Here is an 18770-nt window from a genome sequence, read left to right on the forward strand (position 1 = left end):
AACTTTCTAAGCTCGTGCAAGTGAGCTTATTACTACCACCATCTCAAGGATTAAGGCTTACATTTTTTTAGAAAATTAAACGAAGTAAAGTTTGATTAAATTTTTAGAAGAATTTATAAACAAATATGATATTTTCTAGATATCATATAAAAATATATTTCATTATCTATCTAATGCTATTGATTTTATACTTTTCATGTATGATTTTTGATAAAAAAAATTAGTCAAACTTAACATTGTTTGACTTTCGGAAAAAAATATAGGCCTTAAGCCTTGGGATGGAGGTAGTACTTAGTATTTCTCATGTGTTTCAAGGACAGGGTTGTGGTCCGGTGGCGAGGCCGAGTGTCGATTTACATGACACTAGTTCGACTGATCCATTCCATACAATCAAGTATGGCATGAAAAAGTCACTACATGAATGGCGCAAGGCGCCGACGGCCTGTTCATACGCCGACGACCAAAAGTTAGGGTTGTCTATGTATGTGCCGGCCAAGCTAGCTCGCCAAGAGAGCGGTCGGCATAGCGACGCCCTCGGCGTAAGCAACGCTACACCGACGGCTGCCCTCAGCGCATTCCTGGTTGTTGGCGTAGCTCTGGAAATGCGCCCCACCAAGGCTAGACTGTGTCTGCGATATCACATCGTTAGAGCTATGCCGAGGGCTACCCTCGGCTTAGCTTCCTCCTTTTTTTTTCTTTTCTCTGCGCCGATGGCTCTCTTTTGTACTTGCAAGGTGTTTTGCTACCCAGAAGCTTCAGTTGATTCCGTTGGCCAAATCTTAATGGAATAATCTTTATATTGTCTGTTGTCCCTTTAATCTCCACTTCTTTGCTATCGGGCGATTGGTAAACTATTAATCTTGGGTGGCGCCTTTAACTCTAGGTTTACACTTGCGCGGCTCAGGGCCTCATCCTTGCTGCTATACCACAAAAAAAAAAAAGATGCCCATTGCTTTGAGAAGGTAAAATTGAAGCGTAATTCCAATGCAACAGTATCAAATTATTTCACAGATCGGATTTAGTTGCACTTCATAAATTTAGGTGGCCAACACACTTTGATTAAAACCACTAGCATCTCCGCGTGAAACTGAACTAGATCACATGTTGGGAACAATGCGAGTTGTTTAACTAGCTTTTGGAGAGCTTTGTGTCAATGGGGGGACGGCAGAGTGTTGCAATTTCACAGGACGGCAGGGGGGCATCCGAAAATAACAGGCTCATCGAGAAAGACTCTGAGGCTTACTGGTTAGTACATGTGAAGTTGTACTAAACAGCCAGAGTTCGAGACTCACCACCTCCTATATCAAATACAACGGTGGTTCCTCCCACCGTTGGTTTCATCTTTTTTTTTTAAAATAACAGGCTCATCTACCTAGACTACACACAGTATAACGCAAGGATGGGTGGATAGATTGCGGGATAAGACGCCGCTGCAGTTTGTGTCCTGACGCGCCTAGGTGGCACCGGGTACGCCCAGATTTGTGTGGTGAGACGGTCACTAGCGTGCCAGCGTGGACGCGTTCCTGTCCATTAATTAGTTCCTGCACTAGAATCTCAAACCCTCCCACGTGAGAGTGAGAATATGTTGCAGTCGATTCTCTTTTTTAGACGAACGTTTTAAGGAATTTGTTCCAGTAGCTTTCTAAATTACGACGTTTTTTTTCTTGGTAATAATTAAATGACCCAGTTCTTCTATTGGCTCATTAGAAAAGGTAGATCGGAGAAGCTGAATCAAGCATACTCGGTTATAAATCATGGAGTGAAAGAAATGGAAAGAGTAGTGGAAGACAACAAAAAACTGAAAGCTATATTTTTCAGCTTTTCTAGCATCACATTGAAAAAAATACAATTGTACATTGCATAAACAACCGGTAAACGAAATGTAGGAAATCCGAGGGGGGGGGGGGGGGCTCTTTTTCAAATAACAAACCGGTAAAAGAAATGTAAGAAGAAAAAAAAATATAGCTAAAATTCCGAAGTCAGCCCGAGCTAGGTTGCTCCAAATAAACGTGTGGTGGAGGCTACTCCGCCTATATTTAATGCGAGTTTTTGAATTTCGTGTACTAGTAAGTTATAGTAAGCTACCCATAAGTTATAAAAATTAAAACTTGCGCATGCAATCTACATATCTTTTGTCTTTTTTATACAGCTCACAAATCTACATACTTAAGCTTCAAACTATGTACACACATACTTACATCCCTTACCTACGCGTAAATATATTTTTTCCTGAATTTTCTGAATTCTAGAAATACGATTTTTATACAACGTAAAAGTAACACATTTTCTTGTGGGTCCTGTCTCCTCTGACATGCGGAGCAACCTCTACCAGATATTTAACAGGAGCACACCAGCTCGGGTGCAACTCGTCAATGTTAAAATATATAGAGACTACATTAAACTAAGGTTTATAAAGCTAAATGCCAACTTTATGTTGAAATAGTTAGTAATATTAAAATTAATTTGATTCAATTATAAATCATGAGAGTAAAATTTTCAATATTGAATAGCTTACGCACATTAGACATTCAACAGGTGACATGCATAAACCTAGCACATCTACACCCGCTGCATATGCACTAACCATTAAAAGGAGTAGCAGTACAGGGAGAGTCACTTGTAAGTTGGTAGATGGTATGACCAACGACAAAACAACAGAAAGATCAATGCCCTTGGCGGCAGGAGCAGCATCCGTTGCGTCAGAAGCAATCGTGGCACTGTCATCTAACATGGCGATGAAGTTGAAGAACAATTACCAGGAAGACGTGTCATTTTTCTCGCGGTGCAGGATTATAAGAGAGGATACAATCGACTGATTCACTCGAGAATGTTTTTGATCATGCGGTCATCTATCCTATAAATCAGTCTCTCTACTACATTATAAGACTCTGGTAAAAGAAATCTATCAAAAATAAATCTTAACCATCCGCATTTCACTTTAGCTAGATGATAACGATTTTGATAGTAATAAGATGGAACTCCTTTTGGATTGTGTTGGCTTGACAAAGTCATGCGGTTGCTCTACTCTACTATGAGAGAGACATTTCTTTGGCATATCTATATATCCTAAATCTCCGTATAGATGGCAAGATTCAATCATATGATCTACTAGATGATACCCCGCGCGTTGCTGCGGAATTTGTTTTGCAAAAATATATCTATGACACAACACTTAAATGAGTAAATTCAGAAAAGTGTATTGTTGCACCATAATGCTGGCAAAGAATAAGTGCGCAATATTATCGAACACAATCAGATCCTTATAAATGCATTTATGTCCATTGCAATGGAAGAATTTCTGGTAGGCTAATTCATAGTAATAATTCATGCAGATTTTACAAGCTAGCACGAATACTAAAATGCTTGTAAAAAAACAAAAAAAAAATGCCATGTGCCTTCTGTTTGAGGCACCAATACACATTGTTTTTTTTGTGAGAAAGCCTTGTGAGAGAAACACATGTTAAATTGCGTGCAGGCTAAAGGTTACCTAGGTAGCACACATCTGCCCAACAGGAAAACGGAACTGTAATAGCTGCATTAGTACAGAAATCCAACAATGATTAAGATTTTATAAAGGAGCTCCAAAGGTAATAATTTTGGAAGTCAGTAAGAAAAGTATATATTGCATGCTTGTTGCCCGTATTGAAACCCTGGAACAGATAATGTTATACAGTATTATCTTTGTCAACGAAACAGTGAGTCCATGGTTCTCAAACATGAAACATCCATGAAAAAAATATGAGTACCCTAACATGCCTACAAAAATCCCCACCAGACTTACCAGGCTTTAATTCAAGCATCCTTACCAGGCTTGGAATCCGTGGTGGCAAAAATGATGTTGTAAAATAGCCAGAGATAACTATTTTAAATGGGACTTTTTTCACTGCCATGTCATAGATGTAGTGTCCAACAACATTTTCACTCTCTGCAACTATGGTGGTATATCCATGTCAAAAATATAGAGAAATGACTGTTAAATGCGACATTTTCCATGTCACATGACATGAAAAATATGAAAACTGATTAGATAAGAGACTTATAGGGAATAAGAGTATTTTTGGCATAGCTGGAAACCATGCAACTATCACTTGAAACTTTAAAAGAACGAAGTGACACTAAATAGTAGAGAAAAAGAAATGGAACCTGACTGGTGAAGCGATATATTTTCCTTGCTGTCTTGACTCTCAAATTTGCCGCAATTAAAATATTGTAATGCATCGTAAGCCAAAAATTAAAGTAAACTTGTTATGGAATAGGTAAATGCCATAACAACAAATGGACTTGTTATAACTTATACCTGACTAAGATGATTCATCTTTCATTGTCAAGATAATCTTCAGTTCATCCCATAACTGCCACCAATCTACAAAACATGAGAGCAGCAATAAAAAAAATGAATATCGGACTAACGCGATTCATCTTTCATTGTCAAGAGAATCATCAGTTCATCCCATAACTGCCACCAATCTACAAACATGAGAGCAGAAGTAAAAGAAATGAAGGGTCGAAATAAACATATTTCCTGGACACACCAAAAACTGAATAATTGAAGGAAGGCGTATAAATTTTACTTGCAGGACAACCTTTTGCGTGGGGTGCTCGGTAGAGATGGACCTTGCAGCGCATTTTGTCGTGTCGCGTGGCGTGTGTTCCCTTCCACTGTAGTACTGAAGTTCCGTGTTCCTCTACTTCCAGTCTTCCTCTTCAACTTGTGGACATGATATCGTGAGAGAGAATAGAAGGATATGGAATGGAGATAAATGGTGATTATACACTTCCTTCGTATAGTGGTGAGAATAGAAGTCATATTGATTATTCAGGACCTGCCTATGGTGGTGGGAAGGTGTAAGGGGCCATTAAGGTAGATTGATTGCAAAGAAATAATGGTAGATTGACGGCTTAATTTCAGCATTTCACCCTTCGGTTACAACTGAGAATTGCAAGGAAATAATGGGACATCACCCTTTCGGTTACGGCTGCATAGGCGCTGAACATGTATTTCCTATTTAGGGTGACGTGGCTTCATATAATGACATGGTGAATGATGGTGTAAGACTTGCATGACTTGGCAAGTTCGGATTGGTCAAGGATGTTTGATGAGGTGGATAGGCTGCATGTGAACAGAAATGGGATCACCTATTAAGAATAGAAAGATTTGTGATGGCTCATCTTGAACTTACACTTCGTTTCTTCTTGAACTTACTCATCTTGAGCTCACTCCATCTTCGTTTTCAAGACATACTTGTCACTTGATCTTCTTGTTGCAACCTTGAGCCAATATATGGTTTAAGCATTACCTATGAACAAATACAATAAATATAACTCAATGAACCATTAGTCCGTAGGAATTATCAATAATTACCAAAACCACACAAAGGAGCTCCATGCACTTTCAGCTGATTAGTCGTGCCACACGAGACCAATTTCCCGAAGTGCTCCTGCCTCGATACGGTTTAAGTCCCGAGCGCCCGATCTCACATTTTTTTGCGCCAAATTTGTTCCGTCCAGCCCGACCGAGTCCGGCCAGCTGGAGTAGTCTTGCCCAGACGATCATTTCGGGCATCGCAAAAATCCGTTGCCCCTTTCTAACAGTAAGATTCCGTGAGGGGGCTATTTAAGGGGTCTTCTTCCCAAAACTTTATCAAGTTATTGAGCACGCTTTGTTTACCTCTATTCTTGACTCTCTTGCACTTTCTTTCTTCCAAACCCCTCCATGATTCTTGCACCTATTTGAGGGAAAAGAGAGAGGAAATCTATATCTACAATCCTACCAATCAAAATCTTCCTTTTTTTTAGTGAATCCCCATATGAGAGTGCATTCGCTACCCGCATGGGTAGCTACACACCCATGCAGTATACCAATATGCAAGCCATATTAACTTGTTTTAGCTCGGTTTCCTAGTAGAACGTGGAATTCTAGTGTACAAAAGTGGTTTCCGAATTTTGATATGAATATTTTTTGATCAAAGTCAACTCACCAACGTATTTTGCATTGACTTTTTGAATATTGAGTTGACTTTGACAAAAAAAAGTTCAAATCAAAATTCGGAAACCACTTTTATACACTAGAATTCCACGTTCTACTAGGAAACTGAGCTATAACAAGTTAATATGGCTTGCATATTGGTATACTGCATGGGTGTGTAGCTACCCATGCGGGTAGCAAGCTTCATCCGATCCCCATATCTAGATCTTGATAAATTTGGTGTTCTCCTCTCTTTGGTCTTTCTCTATTATTCCTCTAATAGTTTTTGTAGCTTTGGTGGAGTTTAAGCATGAGGTTCATGCTATTGCATTTGCATTAGTTTCAGTTCTCCGCGGTGATACATGGAGGTGAAATTTCATGATTTATTTCCTTTTGGTTCTTGTACCTGAAGCTTGTTTCTCTTGGGTCTTTGAACCCTAGGTGGCTTTGTAACTTAGTGTTGTTCTTGGGGTCTACAATTAAGTTGTGGATAATCCTTAAGCATGCGGCCTTCTTTGAGATTTGTTAGGAGCCATAGTTAAGTTGTGGAGATTGCTCCAAGCTTATACGGGTTCATTCGCCACCCTCAAGGTTTCATAGTGGATTGAGAACTTCCGTTTTGGTGAGAAGGCTTGAGGAGAATACGGTGAGCCCTTCGTGGTGTTTAGAGTGCTTTGGCCTCCACACTGCTCCAACGGAGTGTGGAACTTCGGGATATATTGTCGTTTCCGTGTGGCTCGGTTATTTCTATACCTGAGCTCTTTACTTATGCACTTTAATTTGTGATAGCCTTTGTGATTAAAGTTATATCTCTTGCTATCAAATAATTCTTTTTCTTGCTTACCATAAGTTGTTGGTAAACATAGCTGGAACCTAGTTATATAGGTTTTGTGCTTGACAAATTAAACGATATTTTTATTTCGTATTTGTTAAGCCCATATTATAAAAGAATTAAACTGCATATTCACCCCCCCTAGGCGGGATTGTGTCCTTTCACTAGCAGATCATGGATAAGTGCCCGACGGTTATCCGGTTTTGCGTCAAATTTTTGCCCCAAACTAATCCTAGTTAACTGGATGTCCTGGATAACGTATCCGGTTTTGCACCAAAATTTTGACAACTAATCTGGGCTGGCACGGAAATAGTTACCAGGATACCCAATCCCGGCACATCTGTGCGTGTTGCGGTCAGAAACCCACCGGCGGGCAGCGACGGGCAACACCGTAGAGCCGGGAATCTCCCAGGACTGCGGCTGGCCCTGGTCCCTCCGAGCGACGGCCCGCAAAGCCTTCGCGCACACGTCCGATGCTCGATGCAGGGCGTGCCACCCGACCTATACCGGTCGGGAAGGTGTTGGATGATGCCTCGCTTAGTTTCCTGCATGGCATACACGTGAACGTTAAATACGAGCCTCGATCGGCTCTCAGGTTGTCCTGTGAATCGGCTCAAAGAGCCGATTCACCCATGATACGTACGAGGTGTACGATCGGATGGTGGTCTCGCTTGATCAAGATAAAGCTAAAGCGACCTACTACGATTTGGGGTTTTCACCGCACAATCGGAACATCCTACTCGTGATTGGGCCTCGCGCTCGCGTACGGTGATCGTAAGCCGATCCTAGACAGGGCCTAAAAACCAACACGAGGTTGATCCCCGAACATCCTCGTCTAGGGCTAGCAAACTACACCCTACACGCCGCTGGATCCTCCAACCCTTTGTAAGGCCTAACAATGCAGATATTAAACTAATCCTTGAAGAACAAGGAGCAACCATAACGGATCAGATCTACTAAACAATGATCAAGCGGGGCGCCGCCCTTACACCCGTGACAGGCGTAAGGGCGGCTAGATGTCTAAGGGTTGCACGACGATAGCATATGATACGAAGAACAATGCTAACCCTAAAACACCTATGATAACTACGTTGCTCGCCATCAAAAAGGCTTCGAGACGAGCAACGCATGGAAGACGAATAAACGTGTGCTGCCTAGATCGCAAGATGCGATGTAGGCAGCATGGTGCTTACCCGGAAGAAACCCTCGAGACGGGGGAGTTGGCGATGCGCCGATATTGGTTTGTGGTGAACGTTGGTTGTTGTTTATTTCATAAACCCTAGATACATATTTATAGTCCGGGGGACTTTCTAATTCAGGCGTGCACCTAACCGTGCACGGGTAAAACTCTAACTTCTAAATTAAGATACGATCTACTATAATACAGATACACGGGCAGTTTAGCCCAACTTCTTCGTGTCAGGCCGCTTCAGAGATCCTCTACGCGTATATCCTTCAAGCCCATCTCACTTACGGCCCATCTCCTGATTTGGCCAAAATCTGGTGATAACACATGCCCCCCTGGTTTTGGAAATGACATTTCCAAAATCATTATGATTTTCCTTCGTCGGGTCATGTCGTGGCAGAGCAGAACTGTCGCAGTATTTTTCATCATGACGACTTGCCTTCCCAACTTCTCTGCACGATTTGACAGTTTTTTGGCACCACCTCCTCGAAAACTGTTCGAACATTAAACCTCCACTCCATCTTCTTTTATTTAACCGCATCGAACAGTTCTCCTCCTCATCCTCTCTGCATTAGCACTCCAAAAGCCCTCCAGCGCCACCATGTCTTCTTCTTCCTCCGCCGCATCGGGACTTTCCATCGAGTCCTCTTCCTCCCACGAGCCGACACCAGAACGGGACCCACAGGAGGTCCATGCGGCCAACATCCCTCGCGCCATAGAGGCCGGGGAAGAGCCCGGCCACGACTTCTCCGTCTGGTCCGAGGACGACAAGTCCTCAACGGACGGGGAGAGCGACCTCCGCTTCCTTGCCGACGGGGAATCGGAGGAGGAGAGCGATGACGATCGCTTCTCCTGGGACGACTTCACCTCCTCCGAGGAGGCGAAGGAGGAGGAGGAGGAGGAGGACGACAGCTCCTCCGACGAGCCGCCGGCCAAGCACCACTGCCCCTGGCCGGGGAATCTCAGCGATTTCGACAGCGACGACGACGACGACGAGGAGGAGGATGAGGACAACGAAGGTCCTGCCGGCGGTCGCTACAGCAGCGACGACGAGCCCGCCGGGAGCAGCGCCGACAGCGGCGACGATGGTGACGACGAGGGCAGCGACGTCCCGTAGATAGGACCCTTAGCATAGGATCAGTAGTAGTAGACGGGGCAATGTATCCCCTTAGTACTTCCTTTTGAGAGCAATCAGCTCTTCTATGTAAGAAATCTCGTTTATCAATGAAGAAATTCCCCAATTTGATTTTGCCGATTTTCTTCATGCCAATTTAGCCGATTTCCCCTCATACTGATTCTGCCAATCATCACTTAGCCAATGCTCAATGAGCCGATGGCAACGCATCGGTCTCTCATAATCCGTTCTTCATCTCTTTGACGTCGGAGTGATCGTGAACTTGGTCAATGTCTAATAAGCCGATGCTAACGCATCAGTCCTTCATTTCTCCAACTGATGCCCTTGAGTTCTGGTGGACAATGTGGAAGACCAACGCCTTTAAGAGAGCCCCAGAACCGCTGCTGAAACGACTTGACGCTGAAGCCGATACCTCTGGATATTCAGATATTCAGTGATATTCTTCAAACCTGCCCAATCCCCTTGAAGAAGATTATGATGGAGGGCCAGCCGATGAAATCTCAATCGGCTTCTTAAGAACAGAATATCTACGTAGTCAGTTGCCCCCCGAGCCTCAATCAAGGCGAGAACAGCAGTGAGCCAACCAAATGTGCCACCATCGGCTTCCAAGTCATAATGCAGAGCCAGCCGATTTCAACAAAATCGGCTCCCCAGAGCAGAGAACCTTCAGGGTGAGCTGCCCCCGAGCTCTTCCAGTCCACTCCTTGCGCCTTGCTGATCAGATCGGCTCTTTTCCTTTGGCGGATTGATGCAACCCATCCTTAACCTGATCTGCACGTCCATGCTGCTCTTGGCATTGGTCAGGGTCATGATCCCTCAAACTTGCCCCAGCTGATATTGCGGACTCGAATACTTGCAAAAAGAATTTGGAGGTTCTTGAAGAGAGGACCTGAGCCACCAAACCATTCCATTGAGGAGTTTTTTTTTTTAATTTTGTACGGCCGATTTATGTATCGGCCCCCATACTTCAATACCCATCATCAAAGAATATCTTGGGCTGCTGGGCATTCGAAAGACACTTCCACTTCATATCCTCGTGTTTTATCCACCTGGGTGCCCCCGAGCCGATTCTTTCAAGTAATTGAGGGTATCGGCTCTTCAGGTATTCCCTGTTGGATCAAATGCTGAACCCAGGCAGAATGTAAGGTGAGGATAATTTTGGCTGATTGCTGGAATCGGCCTCCATGTTGCTTGCTCGATGAAGGTTTTGCAATTTTCCTCCATCAATCCTTGGGGCCGATCACCTGGATCGGCATCGCCACGTTCAACTATCGATGGTGCTTTTGTTACACGGTCAGGCCGGTGGATAAAACCAGCCTAACCCCGTCCTTTGTCACGTCGATGCTTTCTCGTGGCTTCTCAAAGGTGACCAGCCGTGGGCCGCAGTCAAGTTGTGCCACAGGTGCTTCGTCTAATCCTGGAGCGCTAAACTCCGCTGGAAGGATGAAGACCATGTTTGTGCCAGCCGATGTCTCATCATCGGCTTTCTTTTGTCTGGGGCGCCACTCTTTCCTTTGTGGCCGACCTTCTCCGTCCAGGGTTCGCTGAATTTTAGCGGCCAGATCGGGCCGCGCCTTCCTCAACGTGTGCAGGTATAACCTTTCAGCTTCCTCCAACCCACGTAGTCGTTGAACCCTTCGCTTTTGGGAACGGCTGAGCCCATCAGGGCACCACCTTGGCCGATTATACTTGTCTTCTTCTCCATCATCGTCCTCTAGTTCCTCGAGATCTTCCACCCGAGCGGACTCAGCATGCTTGTTCCGAGGCGGGAGAGGCCCTAGACGTTTGAACACGGACACATTAGCTGCATCCTTCTTCTTTTGTTTACATTCTGGGCAGTTGCCGATTGTAGGCAATCGGCTCATTCCTGAATCCCAGCAGTGTCTGAAGAAGGGGCAGTCCCAGTGCCTATCCTCGTCGTCTTTCTCCCTCGACTTCTCCTTGGCGTGGCGCTCATGTCGCTCCTCGTCGCGATCCTGCCGACGACGTCTCCTGTCGTCCCTAGCCAGACGATCTTTTTCATCATCGTCGTTGTATCGCCGGCGTTGGTCGTATTGACCCACATACTTGTTGAGGAGGTGATCAGAGAGAGGTCGCTGGTATCTTACGTTCCTCACTTCTCCCTCTGTGATGTAGCGCTTGCCGTCGTGGCGGAGCCGATCGCGTGGAGCGGCCTCCTCTGTGTCCTTGCTATGAGAGCAGCTGCCCTCATCTCCATCCTTACCAGAGTGGTGCCCAGGTCCTACCATGTTGATATGGCACGAGAAATCTGGCTGGCACCCTCCATGGTAAGTATACTCCACCATGTTAACGGCGGGGAAGGGGTGTGTCGACCTTCATGGCGTATCGGCTGAAAATTAGCCGCCCTTGTTCTATCGCCATTTGGACCCGTTGACGCCACACCCTGCAATCGTTGGTGGCGTGGGTGAACGTGTTATGCCATTTGCGCATGGCTTTCCGTTCAGCTCTTGCACCGTGGGGATCTTGTGGCCTTCGGGTAACTTTAGCTGCTTCTCCTTGAGTAAGAGGTCGAAAATCTGCTCAGCTTTGGTCACGTCGAAGTCAAACCCTTTTGGAGGACTTTGTGGCTTAACCCACCTACAGGTCACGGGGCTTGCCCCCCGAATCCATTCAGCCACTGCTACCTCTTGATCTCCCGCAGCACCTTGATCTTCATCTGCCTCAACCAGGACCACCGCACGCTTGAATTTATCCTGGTAAACATCTGGGTGGCGCTGTTCATATGCCGACGCCTTCGCACCATGTGCGCTAGTGAAGGGTAGTCTCGCTTGGGAGGCCACGTCCTTGATCGATGATGAGAGGCCCACCACCGCCAACTCGACTCGCTTCTTTTTCACTTACATGAACCGAATAACATCGGTTCCTAATGGTCCCGAAGCGCTGAACATATTCTCGCCACCGTTTCCCGCGCTTCGTAGTACTTGTGCTAGATCGGCAATGCCAGCCTCGGAAGCCTCTCGAGTGATACCGCTCGTGGAACCGTTCTTCCAACCGCTTCCAAGTCCGGATTGAGTTCGGTGGCAGCGATGTGTACCACCCGAAAGCCGATCCTGTGAGGGACCGTGCGAAGAACCTCACACGCAGCTCGTCCGATGCCGAGATCGTGCCCAGCCGTGCCAAATATCGGCTCACATGCTCGATGGAGCTGGAACCATCCGATCCATTAAACTTTGTGAAATCGGGGAGCCGATATTTGGGTGGTAGCGGGATCAATTCGTACTCGTTGGGGTACGGCTTGGAATAGCCGATTGTCCTCCTTTTCGGCATCATGTCGAACCGGTCTTTCGAATTGTACAAATCTGATCCGCGGTGATGGCCGAAGGCGTCGAACCCCGAAGATTCGCCGGGTAGCATACTTAGCCAGCCATGCTTGCTTTTCCAACTCTGAGCCAACCGCAGGAGCTGAGCTCCGGAGGTTTGTCGGAGTGGCGTACTTAGCTAGCCACGTCTCGCTTCTCAAGATCTGTTCCCGACGTTCCTCCCCGCTGTTCCGTAAGTCCCCGCCGTTGCAGCCTCGGTTTGAGAGTTCCCGCCATCTGCAGTCTGACATGTATGCGCACGTGTATCCGTGGGGGATCTCCTTAGGCGCCTCATGTAAGAATTGGTAGTCACTAGGGTCACCACCAATCTTGTAGACGACGTATGCCGATGAATTCGGCACTTCTGGTGCTGCCAACGCGAACGGCAGCGGTGGACGGGACCGGAGTGGCATCTCTCCTTGGTAAGTCCCCGCAGCTGGTCCCGACGGAGAATACCGATGGCTCATGATTTCCTCGGATCACGCGCAGAGCGACACGCTCCAAAGTGTTCACCAGTGCTCTCGAGTGGCGGTGCAGCGAATGAGCCACCATGAAGTTGATCTCCCGACGCAGCGACCCGGTGCGTTCTTCCGACGGGGAGGACAGGTCCACTCCATCGAGCGCGCCGTCGGTGAGAACCTCTTCCACCTGATGCCATGTGAGCGGGTTCTATGAAAAGAGCCGATGAGGTCGTCTTCGAGGACTGCTTTGATCTCGTCATGCTTCTTCTTGAGCTCCTCAGTCAGATCCTCGTACTTGACCGGAGCGCTTTCCGCCATCTCGGATGTAGATGGCGATGCGGTGGATGTCGAAGATTGTCCCACCGGGCGTGCCAGAATGTGTTGCGGTCAGAAACCCACCGGCGGGCAGCGACGGGCAACACCGTAGAGCCGGGAATCTCCCAGGCCGCGGCCGGCCCTCGGTCCCTCCGAGCGACGGCCCGCAAAGCCTTCCGCGCACACGTACGATGCCGATGCAAGGGCGTGCCACCCGACCTATACCTGGTCGTGAAGGTGTTGGATGATGCCTCGCTTAGTTTCCCGCATGGCATACACGTGAACGTTAAATACGAGCCTCGATCGGCTCTCGAGTTGTCTCGTGAATCGGCTCAAAGAGCCGATTCACCCATGATACGTACGAGGTGTACGATCGGATGGTGGTCCTGCTTGATCAAGATAAAGCTAAAGCGACCTACTACGATTTGGGGTTTTCACCGCACAATCGGAACATCCTACTCGTGATTGGGCCTCGCGCTCGCGTACGGTGATCGTAAGCCGATCCTAGACAAGGCCTAAAAACCAACACGAGGTTGATCCTCGGAACATCCTGTCTAGGGCTAGCAAACTACACCCTACACGCCGCTGGATCCTCCAACCCTTTGTAAGGCCTAACATTGCAGATATTAAACTAATCCTTGAAGAACAAGGAGCAATCATAACGGATCGGATCTACTAAACAATGATCAAGCGGGGTGCCGACCTTACACCCGTGACAGGCGTAAGGGCGGCTAGATGTCTAAGGGTTGCACGACGATAGCATATGATACGAAGAACAATGCTAACCCTAAAACACCTATGATAACTACGTTGCTCGCCATCAAAAAGGCTTCAGTACGAGCAACGCATGGAAGACGAATAAACGTGTGCTGCCTAGATCGCAAGATGCGATCTAGGCAGCATGGTGCTTACCCGGAAGAAACCCTCGAGACGGGGGGTTGGCGATGCGCCGAGATTGGTTTGTGGTGAATGTTGGTTGTTGTTTATTTCATAAACCCTAGATACATATTTATAGTCCGGGGACTTTCTAATTCAGGCGTGCACCTAACCGTGCACGGGTAAAACTCTAACTTCTAAATTAAGATACGATCTACTATAATACAGATACACGGGCAGTTTAGCCCAACTTCTTCGTGTCAGGCCGCTTCAGAGATCCTCTACGTGTATATCCTTCAAGCCCATCTCACTTACGGCCCATCTCCTGATTTGGCCAAAATCTGGTGATAACAGTGCGCTATATTGTTGGAGATATGCCCAAGAGGCAATAATAAAATGGTTATTATAATATATCTTTGTGTTTATGATAATGTTTATATACCATGCTATAATTGTATTAACCGAAACATTGATACATGTGTGTTATGTAAACAAACAAATGAGTCCCTAGTAAGCCTCTTAACTAGCTTGTTGATTAATAGATGATTAGTTTCATAATCATGAACATTGGATGTTATTAATGACAAGGTTATATCATTATATGAATGATGTAATGGACACACCCAATTAAGCATAGCATAAGATCACGTCATTAAGTTATTTGCTAGCTTTCAATACATAGTTACCTAGTCCTTATGACCATGAGATCATGTAAATCACTTATACCAGAAAGGTACTTTGATTACATCAAACGCCACTGCGTAAATGGGTGGTTATAAAGGTGGGATTAAGTATCCGGAAAGTATGAGTTGAGGCATATGGATCAACAATTGGGATTTGTCCATCCCGATGACTGATAGATATACTCGGGCCCTCTCGGTGGAATGTCGTCTAATGTCTTGCAAGCATATGAATAAGTTCATAAGAGACCACATACCACGGTACGAGTAAAGAGTACTTGTCGGAGACGAGGTTGAACAAGGTATAGAGTGATACCGATGATCAAACCTCTGACAAGTAAAATATCGCGTGACAAAGGGAATTGGTATCGTATGTGAATGGTTCATTCGATCACTAAAGTCATCGTTGAATATGTGGGAGCCATTATGGATCTCCAGATCCATCTATTGGTTATTGGTCAGAGAGAGGTCTCAACCATGTCTGCATAGTTCGCGAACCGTAGGGTGACACACTTAAGGTTTGATGTCGTTTTAAGTAGATATGGAATATGGAATGGAGTTCGAAGTTTTGTTCGGAGTCTCGGATGGGATCCAGGACATCACGAGGAGGTCCGGAATGGTCCGGAGAATAAAGTTCATATATAGGAAGTCATATTCCAAGTTTGGAAATGATCCGGTGCATTTATGGCAGGTTCTAGAAGGTTCTAGAAAAGTCCGAAAGAAATCACCATGGAAAGTGGAGTCCCGGAGGGACTCCACCTTGCATGGCCAGCCAAACCCTAAGGGGTGGAGTCCTAGGTGGACTCCACCATAGGTGGCCGGCCACCCCACCTAAGGGAAAGGTGGGAGTCCCACCTTGGGTAGGACTCCCCCCTTGAGTAGGTTTCCCACCTATGGGAGGTTTTGTTGTTGGGGTCTTATTCGAAGACTTGGACTACAACTCTTGGGGATTTCCACCTATATAATGAGGAGGAGACGGAGGGGGCAGCCACTCTTGGCCTCACCACCTAGGGTTGCCCATGGCCGGCGCCCTAGCCACCCCCTCTCCCCAAACCCTAGCCTCTCCTCCTCCACATAATACTCCCGCAGCGCATAGGCGAAGCCCTGCCGGAGTTCTCCACCACCACCGCCACCACGCCGTCGTGCTGTTGGGATTCCGAGGAGGATCTACTACTTCCACTGCCCGCTGGAACGGGGAGAAGGACGTCGTCTTCATCAACACCGAACGTGTGACCGAGTACGGAGGTGCTGCCCGATTGTGGCACCGTCAAGATCTTCTACGCGCTTTGAAAGCGGCAAGTGATCGTCTACCGCAGCAACGAGAGCCTCCTCTCGTAGGCTTTGGAACTCTTCAAGGGTTAGTCTCGTTCATCCCCTCGTTGCTACCATCTTCTAGATTGCATCTTGGCTTGGATTGCGTTCTCGCGGTAGGAAATTTTTGTTTTCTATGCTACGAATCCCTACAGTGGTATCAGAGCCGTGTCTATGCATAGATGGTTGCACGAGTAGAACACAATTGTTTTGTGGGCGTTGATGCTTATGTTGTCTTTACTTCGAGTACTTTGCATCTTTGTGGCATGGTGGGATGAAGCGGCTCGGGCTAACTTTACATGACCGCGTTCATGAGATTTGCTCCACGTTCGACATGCAACTTGTATTGCATAAGTGGCTTTGCGGGTGTCTGTCTCTCCCACCATAGTGAAGATTCAATTTACTCTTTCTATTGACAACACTAGTATCACCGTTGTGGTTCATGTTCGTAGGTAGATTAGATCTTACTCGAAAACCCTAAACCACGTAAAATATGCAAACCAAATTAGAGGCGTCTAACTTGTTTTTGCAGGGTTTGGTGATGTGATATGGCCATGATGTGATGATGAATATGTATGAGATGATCATTATTGTATTGTGGCAACCGGCAGGAGCCTTATGGTTGTCTTTAAATTTCATGTTGAGTAGTATTTCAAAGTAGTTGTAATAGTTGCTACATGAGGTGAACAATCATGAAGACGGCGCCATGGACCTTGACGCTACGCCGACGATGATGGAGATCATGCCCGTTGATGATGGAGATCATGTCCGTGCTTTGGAGATGAAGATCGAAGGCGCAAAGACTAAAGGGTCATATCATATCACATATGAATTACATGTGATGTTAATCCTTTATGCATCTTATTTTGCTTAGATCGCGACGGTAGCATTATAAGATGATCCCTCACATTAATATCAAGATAATAAAGTGTTCTCCCCTCGTATGCACCATTGCACAGTTCGTCGTTTCGAAGCATCTCGTGATGATCGGATGTGATAGACTCAACGTTCACATACAACGGGTGTAAGCCATGTTGCACACGCGGAATACTTGGGTTTGCTTGACGAGCCTAGCATGTACATACATGGCCTCGGACAACGGAAACCGAAAGGTTGAACACGAGTCATATGGATGATATGATCAACATGTTGATGTTCACCATTGAAGCTACATCATCTCACGTGATGATCGGTTTTGGTGTAGTGGATGTGGATCGTGTACCACTTAACAACTATGAGGGATGTTGTATTAAGTGGGAGTTCATTAGTAATTAGATTAAAACATGAGCTAATTATCATAAACATAGTCTGAGTAGTATTTTGAATTAATTTGTAGTATTGGCATCCGTTTTCTACCAAGCGCTAGTCTTGTAATTGAGATAGAAATACTCGTTAAAATCTGACAAGAAACTTTACTGACTGGTACCGTATTGTTAAAGAATCAAGAAATCATTAAGTCCTATTGCAAACTTTTAGTAAACCTCACATTGTTGATTCAAAGAGCTATGGTTTCAATTAGTACCTAAAGTTATCTTGTCTCCGTGAAACTTGAAGTTCAAATCTGTTTGAAAAGTAAGGAGCTGAAAATTTTGTTTTCATAAATAATCAAGGTATGAGATATATTTGATATCTAAGACCTTATTGCAAGATGATAGAATATAATTTGGTGAGACTACATAAACTCATAAGTTTTATGGGAATGTAGGAAGGTTGAAGACGCAAGGCGTCCCAATCCTCCAACTATTGGGGCACTAACGATATTCGCATATCCTTGAAGTGATCATCCTTAGTATGCACCGTTGCTAAGACTCGTCGTTTCTTAGCATCACGTGATGATCGGGTGTTATAGATTCTACGTGTGCATACAACGGGTGCAAGCCAGATTTGCACATGCGAATACTGAGGTTAAACTTTACGAGCCTAGCATGTACATACATGGTCTCGAAAAGTCGTCATGATATGATGGATAAAATTATGAGTGAAATTGTTCATCATATTACAAAGTTACTAATAGTGAAATCTGAAACACTTGTCATATGATGATCAACTTCAAAGTAAGAACCTCAAGGTTATTGGTATTTGACCAACAAACCTAGAAGTTATTGAAGGTGAAATATTTTCTCGAATAATGAGGAAAGCTAAAAGAGAAACTACAAAAGATATTTTGGCGTAAAGAAAAGAGAAGACTAGAAAGTCTAGCTCGTGTGTATATACATGATATACATGTTATGGTTGTATTCCTAGTTTGGTCACACAATGAAATTCTTGGGTATTAGTACCATATTGGTTGGTATGAAATGTCATACAAAACAACGCAATACAAGAATACAATGGCCTAAGTGACTGACAAGGAATATGATAGGAATGCACTTCTGGAACAAAAATAAAGTATTATTATGTTCGTCGTTGGCATCCTATCTAGCCCTTAGAATTTATAATAAAGAACTTAATAATTGTTATTTTGCTCTGGTCAAATGAAAACAATGAGTTGTTCAAATTATGACATTACTCCATGTACGATGGATAAGTTATTATAAATCTTAATGGTGAAACACACATACATAATACTGATGCTAAAATGCCATAAGGCAAATGATTTGAATTCCACTTATTTGTGGAACCGCAATTTAGGTCATATTAGAAAGGAACGCATGAAGGAACTCCATGCAAATGGATTTTTGGAGTCATT

The sequence above is a fragment of the Lolium rigidum genome, chromosome 6, assembly GCF_022539505.1.
Source record: "Lolium rigidum isolate FL_2022 chromosome 6, APGP_CSIRO_Lrig_0.1, whole genome shotgun sequence".
Classification (NCBI taxonomy): Eukaryota; Viridiplantae; Streptophyta; class Magnoliopsida; order Poales; family Poaceae; genus Lolium; species Lolium rigidum.